This window comes from Chionomys nivalis, chromosome X, assembly GCF_950005125.1.
Source record: "Chionomys nivalis chromosome X, mChiNiv1.1, whole genome shotgun sequence".
NCBI lineage: Eukaryota > Metazoa > Chordata > Mammalia > Rodentia > Cricetidae > Chionomys > Chionomys nivalis.
Genome location: NC_080112.1, coordinates 91,717,915 through 91,731,280, shown reverse-complemented (window position 1 = coordinate 91,731,280; position 13,366 = coordinate 91,717,915).

Below are 13,366 nucleotides of genomic sequence, written 5' to 3'. Positions count from 1 at the left end.
CAAGCAGTGCTGGGTAAAAAGCAAAGCAAATAACTGTTTGCTGTGAAAGGCCAACCAAGAAGTGTTAGTGGCATGCTCAGCCCCCTGTAAAATAACTATGTTGACTCCCACTTGAGGCCCTGATCCCCCTTTCTTGATATTTTTATTGAGACACAGTTTAAAGGATATGATGCTTATGATTTTTGTTCTCAATTTCATGTTCACAAAATTTAAACATCATCTCATTCAACAGGTTTCATGCTCAGTGTGCTGTTTACCATTGCACCAAAAATTAATACCCTTTCTCTCTCTCCCCCTTTGGCAATCCTTATTCTGGTTAGTTGAAGATCTAAGAAACGAAGAGAGAGGGTTTGAGGGAAGAAGCAAGTGGAGCAAAAAAGAGAGGGAGAGGAAGTATGCTTTCCCTGCTCACTAACTCCAAACCAATATTTTTTCATGAAACAGATCTGAACATTTCTATAACTAAATCTCTGAAACTTATTCTTTGACATTTTCCTCTATGCCTTTTTATGCAAGATAAAAATCAATATAGAGGGGGCAATACAAAATACCAGAGCCCAGGAGAATTAGGCATTTAAATATTGTCACCCAATTTGGCTCAAGAGTGAGCTATTTCTTAAACAACTCTGACTTATGTAGGATTTTGGCATTGAAATCAAAAGAGGATGTTTGGTCTGGGCTTATCTTCAGCCATCATTTCAATGTCCATATTTTCAAATAACTAGGAAATCATAAAATCTGAACATTAGCATGAAAAGATATCCATCCTTTTGCTCAGTGCAGAAATAGCCTCAAGATAATCTGGAAAACTCGGCCCTATACAAAGCTGTTTAGTCTATATTTGGCCATTCCCTAATTGTTAAATCATTGTCCTTAGATTAAATAAACTTTGGCACCATGCGAACTATTTCTAATTCCTCTTTTACCCAGCAGCCCTTTAGAAGCTCTAGCAATCCATCCCTGCTTAGAGAAGCATCCTTAAGTCTTCTATATCATGCTTCAGAAGATATGGTCTCCAGGCCTTTTTGTGTGCTTGCCGTCTTTTAGGCATAAAACTGATCTGTGTGGAGTTTGTATCTTAATTAAAACCCTCTATGATTTCCTGCATGAACTCTTATTGTGTGCTTCATTGTGTATTTGTACAATTGACTATATATTTAACTTTCATGGTGAGCTAGTTCATCTCCTTGTGTATCTCAATCTATACCTTTTCCCAAACGTTTCTTTCATTATTACACCCTTAAATGAGTATTTGAGGAAGTTGGTACCATATGACCAGAGGTATATTCTACAGATATGTGTGCATTCATGTATCTCTGTATTCTATACATATAAAAGAGAATACATTTTCTACACTAGTAAGTTTTTATTAGCACATCTAATGAATGCATTGAATGAGACAATGTATAGGGTAAACTAAGTGCCACCTTAGAGTCCCCTCATCATCAGCAATCACTTTTAACAAGCTTGTTCAAACTTGAAACAATCCATGCAATAGCTCCCATTTCCATCTTTATAACTATGTAAAAGACCTTCCAAATAATCCTGCTGAAATGCAGATGCCCTAAGACATGGTGTTCCTATCATCTTCCCATTGTAGATACCATTTCAGAAGGGAAATGGGCTTAGTTAGGCATGACTTGCTTTTGTGAGCTCATGCTTACCTCTAGTTATTTCTTCTCTCTCTAAAGCTACAAAAGACCTGCTTAATAGTGCGTTCTATACTTTTGCCAAGGATCAATGCCATGCTCACTGGTCTCGTGTTTCCAAGATTTATATTCACCCCACCACTGCCCACCTTCATAAAAAATAAGCTATGTGCTTCTTTGCTCCTCATACCTCTTCCCTTGGCCACAGTTTCTCAAAGTCTATTAAGACTGTCACTATGACGACATCTGTAAATTCTCAGTAACTTCAGGTGTAATTTGTCTGGGTCTGGAAACTTGAATTCATTGAAGGCAGCCACAGACTCTCTTATTATCTCCTTGTCTATCTTGGACTTTAATTCTCGTTCCAGTTCAAAGATCATACTCCTTGGTAGAGAGATTAAGTAACTTACCCACATCATACACCTAGTAAATTGACAGAGCTGGGATTTAAATTGATTTTCTGCTATTTGACTCTGCAGCCTGGATCTTCACCACAGTGCTGTGCAGTTTTCAAGTACCAATTAATTAGTATGGTCTATGACAGCTAGGAGTTTCAAAGTGGGAGAGCTCTTCTAGCTAGAGTATATAAGGCAGGCTTTGTAAAAACAGGTAGAATTTTAACTGAATTTTAAACAATGAGTACAATTCCAGTAAGAAGGGAGAAGTAATGTATATATGTGTCAGTAGGGATAATAGAGGAGATTGAGGATGGACCTCTGGGAAAAGGGCGTGATAACAAAAAACAAAGAACCTTGGATCTGCTTCACAGACTACTTGGCTTATCTTTAGTAACACTGACATCACAAATGGTCAAGAGACATCCTGGATGTTCCTCTTTTCCCTTACAAACTATTAATTCAAGTTCTGCAGCATGCTAGTTACACACCTTAAGGTGAGACACAGCTTCTCTGATATATAGTTTCCTGCTCTACAAAATGGGAATAAAGGCAGACCTATTTTGGAGCATCAGTGTGAGGATTAAATGAGTTATCTAACTCATATATTTTGCTTAGAACCAAGACTCAAAAATTATCTCACTGTCGTTACTAAAGTGATTCATTTATTCATTCAATTGTTGAAGGAGGCCTCTTGTTATTTCTTAGCCACTTAGCCCCAAAATAATCACACAGACACTATATTAATCAAATCACTCCTTGGTCCATTAGCTCTAGCTTCTTATTGGTTAACTCTTACATATTAATTTGACCCATCTCAATTGATCTGTGTATCACCACATGGCTGTGACTTACAGGCTAAAGTTCTGCCTCCAGCAAGGCTACATGGCTTCTCTCTTACTCTGCCTCCTTTCTCCCAGCATTCTGTTTAGTTTTACAGCCTAGCTCTGTTCCCCCATAGCTCTGCTATAGACCCAAAGCAGTTTCTTTATTCAGCAATGGTATTCTCAACATACAGAGGGAATGCCACATCACCTCCCCTTTTCTGTTTAAATAAAAAGTGAGATTTTAATTTTAACATAGTAAAATTACATATAACAAAAAAAGTATTAAGAAAAAATAACAGTTACAATATTTATATCTACTATATTTTATCACAATTAAGGAAAACTATAACTATAAATTCTTCAACTTGGTCAAAGACTCCAGAAGGATATAATATTACCTAAGTAAACAAGGAGTGCATTGTAAGCAACTTCCAAAACTCTAGAATTAACAGAGACATCTGGCTACATGGATAGTCACCCAAAGTTCTTCTCTACTGTTGAGACATCCATATTAAACCTACAGGCCCATAGTATCCAGCCGATTTTTTCATGAAGGAGGAAATTTCAAAGACAGTTCTGCCTGTATTGGCAGTTTGTCAGTTACTTTCTTCTGGGCCCCGAAGAATGTCTTGCAGACTCTTTCATGAAGCAGGAACTCTGAAGGATGATCTCACCTTTAGGAAAGTTCATCAGTCTTTTCTCTGTGGGTACTGCATGTCCAGTCAAGCAGTACAGGCAATAGCAGTTTCTTGCCCAAATGGCTAATCCAATTCACAAGGAGCCTCTTGATACTTATCTTCCTCTTGAAGTAGCTTGATGCTGCCAGGAGCAGATGTGTCTCATGTCATGGAAAGTCCTAAGTTATTAAAACATTTAAATGTGATATTTTGAAGGTCTCTTAAAGATATGAAGAATACTTAGCTAACTGAATTATAGATCTAGAAAAGCTGATTAACATGACTACATGCTTGACTATTATAGATGACCTATATTTTATAATTATACATTACATTTGTAAATGAGCTGTACAAACACAATCAAGAACAGAAATATACATACAAATAAATTGACCTTAAATTTGTATCAATAAACCAAGATCTATTACCAATGCAATTCCCTATAGTACATCTCCTTTTAAATATAAACAATGTTTGGGAATATGGGCATAGTTCTTCTCCAAACTGCTTCCTGCTGTTTATTGGGAAAAGTAATTTTTGAGGGGTGTTCAAGGTGACTCATCAGGGGCTCTTTGTCCATCAAACCACATTAGTCTAGTTCTCCTCTTCTGTGGAAACCAAAGAACCTCTTTTACAAAGCAACATATCCTTAGACTCAAATTTTGAAATCAAGATACCTTTAAAATATATATGTTGGTTAATTACCTCCTTCACAGTCAAAAAAATTCAAAGACAACACAATAATATACACAATCCATACTCTCTGTGTATTTTCCATCTTTACACGGCTTATTATTATTTATTTCTTTAATACATGACTATCTGTATTCTATCTCTTTAAAGACTTTGTTTTTTAAAGCCATTTACTTATTTTCCAACTCTCTGTACTCTTTTTCTTCTCTCTCCTAAGCCTATGTACATTTATCTAACACTGTGACCGATTTAGAGTTATTTTTTTCTGGATTTGTCTTTATTGCATATTTGTAATTATTTTCTGACCAGAAGTGCTTTTTCTTTTTTTTCTTTTTTTTATTAATTAATTTATTTAATTATTAAAGATTTCTGCCTCTTCCCCGCCACCACCTCCCATTCCCTCCCCCTCCCCCAATCAAGTCTTCCTCCCTCCTCAGCCCAAAGAGCAAGCAGGTTTCTCTGCCCTGTGGGAGGTCCAAGGACCACCCACCTCCTTCCAGGTCTATTAAGGTGAGCATCCAAACTACCTGGGCTCCCACAAAGCCATTACGTGCAATAGGATCAAGAACCCATTGCCATTGTTCTTCAGTTCTCAGTAGTACTCATTGTCCGTTATGTTCAGCAAGACTGGTTTTGTCCCATGCTTTTTCAGACCCCGGCCAGCTGGCCTTGGTGAGTTCCCGATAGAACATCCCCTTTGCCTCAGTGTGTGGGTGCACCCCTCACAGTCCTGAGTTCCTTGCTCGTGCTCACTCTCCTTCTGCTCCTCCTTTGGATCGTGAGACTTCAGTCCAGTGCTCCAATGTTGGTCTCTGTCTCTCTCTTCTTTCATCGCCTGATGAAGGTTAATATTCAGGAGGATGCTTATATGTATTTCTTTGGGTTCACCTTCTTATTTAGCTTCTCTAGAATCATGAATTATAGTCTCAGTGTCCTTTATTTATGGCTAGAAACCAAATATGAGTGAGTACATCCCATGTTCCTCTTTTTGGGTCTGGCTTACCTCACTCAGGATAGTGTTTTCTATTTCCGTCCATCTGTATGCAAACTTCAAGAAGTCATTGTTTTTTACTGCTGAGTAGTATTCTAATATGTATATATTCCATACTTTCTTCATCCATTCTTCCATTGAAGGACATCTAGGTTGTTTCCAGGTTCTGGCTATTACAAACAATGCTGCTATGAACATAGTTGAGCATAAACTTTTGTTGTATGTTTGGGCATCTCTTGGGTATATTCCCAATAGTGGTATTGCTGGGTCGAGAGGTAGGTTGAACCCGACTTTCCTGAGAAACCGCCACACTGCTTTCCAAAGTGGTTGCACAAGTTTGCATTCCCACCAGCAATGGAGGAGAGTGCCCCTTTCTCCACAACCTCTCCAGCAGAGGCTATCATTGGTGTTTTTGATTTTAATCAACTCCAAAAAATCAGTTGCCTTCCTATACACTAAGGATAAGGAAGCAGAGAGGGAAATCAGAGAAGCATCACCTTTCACGATAGCCACAAATAGCATAAAATACCTTGGGGTAACTCTGACCAAGGAAGTGAAAGATCTATTTGGCAAGAACTTTAAGTCTTTGAAGAAAGAAATTGAAGAGGACACCAGAAAATGGAAGGACCTCCCTGCTCTTGGATTGGAAGGATCAACATAGTAAAAATGGCAATTCTACCAAAAGCAATCTATAGATTCAACGCAATCCCCATCAAAATCCCATCAAAATTCTTCACAGATCTGGAGAAGACAATAATCAACTTTATATGGAAAAACAAAAAACCCAGGATAGCCAAAACAATCTTATACAATAAAGGATCATCTGGAGGCATTACCATCCCTGACTTCAAACTCTATTACAGAGCTACAGTACTGAAAACAGCTTGGTACTGGCATAAAAACAGAGAAGTCGACCAATGGAATAGAATAGAAGTGCTTTTTAAAATGCTAAGCATTTCTTAAAAATTTAAGCTGTACCATCACTATGGCATATCCAACTTGCCTGCTTGTTCTGCCCAGTCTGACATGGCGGAGGAGGTCCATTCACTGCCTCTGAGCCACACACACTGCCCCAATTCCAAGCATGGCATGTCGAGCCACTAAGCAGTTTGTAACACTCTGCTTACAAATCCCATTTAAATCCTCAACCTCCTGATAGAGCCAGAAGTTGCACTGGCAGCATGGCCCAGAAAGCCAGCATTTGAAAACAGTGTGGCTTTTTTACTGCTATGGCTGAACCAGGAAAATCTTTCTTAAAGGAGCCATGCCTCCACTTGCTTTTAGCAAACAGAGCCCACCCAAGAAAATGCCACTACCAAACCATGCTTAACTCTGTCCTTTTGTGTCTAGAATTCCTTTTCAAACTCTCTCAGGTTTTAAGTGTATTTTAGTTGGCCCCATGTTGGGTGCCAAACTGTTGAAGGAGGCTGCTTGCTAGTTCCTGGCCCACACAGAAACTTTATTGATTAAATCACTGCTTGGCCCATTAGCTCTAGCTTCTTATTGGCTAACTCTTATATATTAATTTAGCCCATTTCTATTAATCTGTATATCACCACATGATTGTGGCTTACTGGCTAAAGTTCTGGCATCCATCTCTAGCAGGACAACATGGCTTCTCTCTTACCCTTTGTCCTTTCTCCAGGCATTCCATTTAGTTTTACCAGCCTAGCTCTGATTCCTTATAGCTCTGTTATAGGCCTAAAGCAGTTCTTTTCTTAACCAATGATACTCACAGCATACAGAGGGGAATCTCACATGTTACCATTATTTGTCAGATGCCATGCTAAGTACACTTTTGTAATATTAAAAATCAAGACACATGATTTTAACCATCAGTGAACAAAAGGTTTATTGTTTTTAGCCTGTATTTCTGTTCTATTATTTAGATCAAGTGGGAACATTTTCATTGTCTTAAACTGACTTTCCTTTGGCATGTTCATTGATATCACTCTTTTTCAGCTCACATTTGGACAGTCCTGTTGGTGAGACTTTATAAATGTAGCTCATGTTATTACTAAGAGACACAAACTTCTCGATCTTCTAGTCCTTACAATCTTTTTGCCCTCTCTTCTTCAACATTCCCTGAGCCTTAGGTGCAGGAATGTTTTGTAGATGTATCCATTAGGACTGTTCTCCACAACTTTGCATTTTGATCAGTTGTGAATTTCTGTAGTGGTGTCTGTCTGTTGCAAAGAACAGTTTCCTTGATGAGGGGTAAATACTACTATTACCTGTAGGTATAAGAAAAAATGTTTATAGATTTTTTCTGAAGGATTATTGTAGTTTAGTAAATTAGAGGTTGTAGGCTTTCCTCCAATAACCATGACTTCACTAGCACTGAATAGTTATCCAGGTTTCAAGTATCATGTATGGTTTCCTTTTTTTTTCTTTTTCTTTTTCTTTGTATTTTTAAGCAGGGAAAAGCACAGGAGGCCTCAACCCTACACAAAGATCTATAAGCAGCTGAGGAAAGCTTGGAGTGACAGGGGACAATTGATTGTCCAGTGTCAAATGTTCAGAATTGAAAATGCATATACATACAAGTAATGTTATGTGTATTGAACACATTATATTTAGGAATATATATGTATATACTAATACACTCATGCATGCAATAACAATTAGTGAAAAAAGAGGCCGTGCATTAAAAGAGAGCAGGGAGGGTTATATGGAAGGATTTAAAGGAGGAAAGGGAGAAATGTTGTAATTATATTATAATCTCACAAATTAAATAAAATAATAGCAATATACAATAAATTTTTAAAATTCTGACTTTCCTTATCTTTACTTGTTTTTGAAAATTTTATTCATGAGTACTGTCTTCAAATTATTTCTATTATGCCCAGTTACCAATTCAACTGTTCTTCTCTCAATTTCAAGGTCTCTCCATTATTAACTATTGTGTGCATGTGTGTATACAACTTTAAAAGTCCACTTTGCTTTGTTCATATGTACAAATGTTTAGCACTATAAGATAACCTGTCAAGGGGCTTATCCCTAGAAGAGACTGAATATCTTTCTCTTAGCAGCTATTAATTCCATGTAGTTTTTCAACTAGGGGTGGTACATTGTAATATTATTTACACCCATTTGCAATGTCAACTGGTATTATTATTTTACATTTCTTATTTAGGAAATTATATTGCTAAGACTTCATCGGTGCAACTCTATATCTTATATAGAATACATTGCCTTAATACGGATTTCTTTGTTCTCTGGCTCTTAAAATAATTATGCTCTCTCTTCTGTGATGTTTCCTGAACATTGGGCATGGTCATTGTGTTATAGATGTATCAAGTAGGGCTGGACACCCCACAGTTGTGAATTTCTTTGATGGTTTCCATCGGATGCCAAAGGAAGTGACTTTGACGTGGAGGTAAGAACTACACTTATCTGTAGCTGTAAAGATAGGTATTTAGAATTCAGCTAGGAAGTATATTTTTTAGAAAAATGGCTATAATAGGCTCTTCTCTATGGTCCTTGACCTCATCAGCCACTGAAAATTGGTTAGATTTACATTATTAGTCACAAATTATCTCTTATTGGATAGCCCTTAAGCCCAGTTAGAAGACTATTGGTTACTTCCAAGATACAAGTGGTATGGAAAAATTTTATTCTGTCAATTATATTTTAAATAAACACTGATTGGTCAGTAGCTAAGCAGGAAGTATAGGCAGGACAACCAGACAGTAGGTAGAGGTAGGTGAAGGAGAACAGGAGAATTCTGGGAAGAAGGAAGCCCATTCCTCTACAGTTGTGAGCCCACCACAGAATAAGCAAGATGTGACTGCCTCGCTGGAAAAGGTACTGAGCCATATGTCTAGCATAGACAAGAATAATGGGCTAATATAATTTATAAGAGTTAATAAGAAGCCTGAGCTAATGGGCCTATCAGTTTATAGTTAATGTAGACCTCTGTTTGATTTCTTTGGGACTTATCGACTGTGGGAACCAGGCAGGACAGAAACCCCAACAACATACAAGTGCCACTATTGAACCTGGAGGTAGCTTAAGTAGCTAATTCATATGTTGTGAGAGCTATTCCTCAGACAGGAAGCTTCTAGGTCACTTTCAGCTCAATTCTTCCAAGTCTCATGTCTTAAATGTGTGCGGTCTTCAGCGATGGGGCTTATTTTCAAGTTCTAGAGGGAAAACAAAGATAGCAGGAATAGTTTATATTGTTTTGGGATTGTCTTATACTCTCTTAACTAACAACTTGAAAGGAAGCTTCCCATTCATGGTACTGGAGATTTTGGTAGTCTGTGGTTCTTGGAGCGAGCACTATCTACACAAGTGGTGGAACTTCATTTAAATTACACACACACACACACACACACACACATAAATGCACACCCCACATATTATATATGTATTCTAAGCAAAGATAAAATAATATTTTCTTATGGCTTTTTGAAATAACCTTATCTTGGTTTTTCCTCCCTACTTTCCTTTTCCTCTTTATACTCTTTCTTCACTCCTTTTCAGTTAAAGCCCCCCCCTCCCCATTTCTCACTTCTTTTTCATAGCACCTTTGTGTTACTATCCCCTATCTGGAGTTCCTACTCCCCCTACACCATAGTCCCTTTTACTTCCCTTATCTTAAACTGATCTTTTACAGAAATCCCTGGGGCAACCAGTTGGGAGGCTTTAGATATAATTAATAGCCCAATATTTGTGGGACAAATAAGTGGCCACTCTCTGTCCAGTGCTACATAGTCTGATGAATTCTACCTCAGTCTTCTCTCAAGTATTTTGCTTCCTCCAGTTTTCTGCCTGGCTGAATCATTTCCTCTATCCTAGGCATTTTCCAGCTCTAGAATATAAAACTGAGCATCCCCCTATGTGCCAATAGTGGTTGTTTAGTGCCCACTAGTGTAGTATGGTTCAGCAATGCAGAGAAGTGGCATTCCCTTTTGACTAACTAGCTGCATTCCCTGCCTCTTTTTAGTTTATAGTCCCCCAGGGCCGGTAAAATTGTGTACAGAAGCCACGAAGAGGATGGGCTGTCAGCTTCCAAACCAAATAGCTTTGTGCCAGTGCGGGGTGGAGTTCAACCAAGACTTTGAGAGAGGGTAAATTGAATTTTCCCTGTTTGGCCTGGTTAACATAAAAATATGCTTCATTGGGCAATCAACAGAACTTCCTTTAATCTGGGGAAGCCATTCATTTGCCTTGTCATTTAAAGGTTCTAGTTTCTCGATGTGAGTCAAAAGAAATCTCTGTCTCTGCTAATTTAAATTAAGAATTTCAGTGGTTGATAGTCTCTGACCATGCCAAACTACATGCAGCAGTTTTTGGTCACCAATGCCCTTCCTTAACCAAGAGGTTTGTTGCCTCACTACTTGTCATTAGCCTACCTTGGATTTTGTGCTCTATTTCTCAAAGCTAGACAAATTTTCCAGGAATACAACTATTAGACTATTGATGAAATAGGAGAAGTAATGTTGAGAAAGGATTGAGTAGAGGTATTCTTTAATATGAAATCTGAGGATGGCAACTCAGGCTTTCATGGCATAAATTTTTGACCCTTGTGAGTATCTATCTATCTATCTATCTATCTATCTATCTATCTATCTATATTCATCCATCTATCAATCTTTCTTTTCTTCCTTTCTGTCATCTATTATCTATCATCTATCTATCCATCCATCTATCATCATCATCTATCATTTGTCTATCATCTATTTTATCTATCTATATATCTATCTTCATCATCATCTATCTACATATCTATCTATCATCTATATATCATCTATCTATCTATCTATCTATCTATCTATCTATCTATCTATCTATCTATCTATCTTGTGATACAGTTGCATGGTCCTTGCACATAAAATTTATAGATGACAGTATTCTGTTACAAAATCAAAATGTTCAATAGGTGCATGTCATTGTCTACATGCCAACATAAGACATAGCCAAGGTTTTATGGTCAGCTCCAGGAAATTAAGCTCTGAGTACCAGATAAGAGTGGGCAAAGTAATAAACATAAGACAAAGCAGGAAATCAAGAACTGAGTTTTTTATTCAGAACTCATATGTCAGCAAACATTGTGTAACATATGGTGGGGATAAATAATGCAGTGGGAAAGCTAAGACCCGATCCAAAGATCAGGCCCTTACTTTTTAATGCTAGATGCTTGGTATCTGGAGGGAACCCCTATATTATTTATCAAAGATACCCATCACTGCAATTACTCAGTCCCACTTTTTATGTCTACTCATCCTTGGACTATATAGTCGTACTTTCTCCATAAAGCCCTTTTCCTTCATTACCCACCCAAGCTCTCAGAATAATCATCTTGGTTTTATTCAATATCATATCATACAGGGTCATGCTTATTTATTCTCCAGTGGATCTGGTCATAGTGGCACATACCAGCAATCTCAACATTTTAGAGATGGATGTAGGAACACTAAGAAGTCTCTAGGCTCTCTGCATGTGGGTGACAGTTGTGTAGCTTGGTCTGTTTATAGGACCCCTAGCAGTGGGATTGGGATCTGTCCCTGGGGCATGAGCTGGCTTTTGTAACCTATTCCCTATGGTGAGATGCTTAGCTCAGTCTTGACACAGAGAGGAGGAATTTGGCCCTGCCTCAACTTGATACCATTCTTTGTTGACTTCCATGGGAGGTCATATGCTTTCTGAGGAGTGGATGGGGGAGATTAGAAAGGAGGTGGGGGAGGAAACAAGAAAAAAGAAAGGAGGGGAAACTGTGGTTGATATGCAAATTTTTTTAAAAAATAATAAAAATAAATAAAAGAGGTCAGTGTTAACCTCAACTGCATACTGAGTTGTTTTTTAAAAGAGGGGTGGGGGCCTGGAGATATTCCTAAGTTAGAAAGTGTCTACTATTAAAGCATGACAACTTGAATTTATATTCCAAGTACAACCATTAAAAGCCAAGTATGGCAGTGGGTATGCATAATTGCAGACTGTGATAGCAGAGACAGGAGATTCCTAGGATCTCATTGGCTGGCCAGTTCACCTGGATCAATGAGTTCTTGACTGAGTGAGGGACCCTATCTCAAAAAATCGGGTAGAGAGTCATAGAGGAAGATACTCACAACCATTGGCCTATGGCTTCTACATGTACATGTACACCTCCCAACACACGTGCACACATTCATACCAATACACACATACACCACATGTATATCTATACATCAAAATGAAATAAAAAAATTTAAATGTGAAAAGAAATCCCTGAAGGGTATTGGGATAGCTCAGTGGCAGAACATGCACTTGTAGCGTTTGGGATGCTATGGGTTTAGTAACCAGCACCTTCAAAAGTATAAAGAAGGGTTCACCATTGTTTCCTGTAGATATACACTTTAATTCTATCAGACTGAAAACAACCCTTAAGGACAAAAACTCTGGAGTATACATTTCTGTACTTCTTATACTTTGAAACGTGGGGTGAGGCAGTAAGTTAGTATACAAGCAACTACTTGGGAAAGGTGTCTACAGACATTCATAATGGGAATGAAGCATCTTAGCAAGAGAATTGAGATGGGTCCATTGCACATATGCACACATATGTGTACACACACACACACAGAGGGAAGAGAGAGAGAGAGAGAGAGAGAGAGAGAGAGAGAGAGAGAGAGATGAGAGAAAGAGTGGGAGAGGGGGAGGGAAGGAGAGAAAATACATCAAATAAAGCAATCTTCTGGTCTAGGGACAAATAACAGAAAACTGTCAGAGTTTTGCAGCCATGAGCAGGTCTTTGAGACCTTACAGAATTAAGAATAGAAGGAGGCTGCTTTGAGCTACCATTAATCCTGGGAGTGAAATAAAGTTGGGGAGGGTTAGAAATAAGGAATAAGGAAAATATCCTTTTCGTACTAGTAAAAACGTATGTCATTCATCTGTCTTCTGATTTGGGATTTTTTTTTAATTGGACAAAGTAAGACTATAGTTTGTTATGAGAGGATTTTGAAAGAGACAAGCAACTAAATTAAGCCTTCTCCATGCTTAGAGAAGGAGTAGAGGGTGGGGGAAGGACTTGCCAACTTAGTTAAAAGACATTTTCCCAGTTCCCTCCTAGACTTCTTTGCAAGGTTTATTAAATTAATTATAAGCCATTCTTGTCCTCCCTTTCCTTTTGCAAATATTTTGGGAGTAT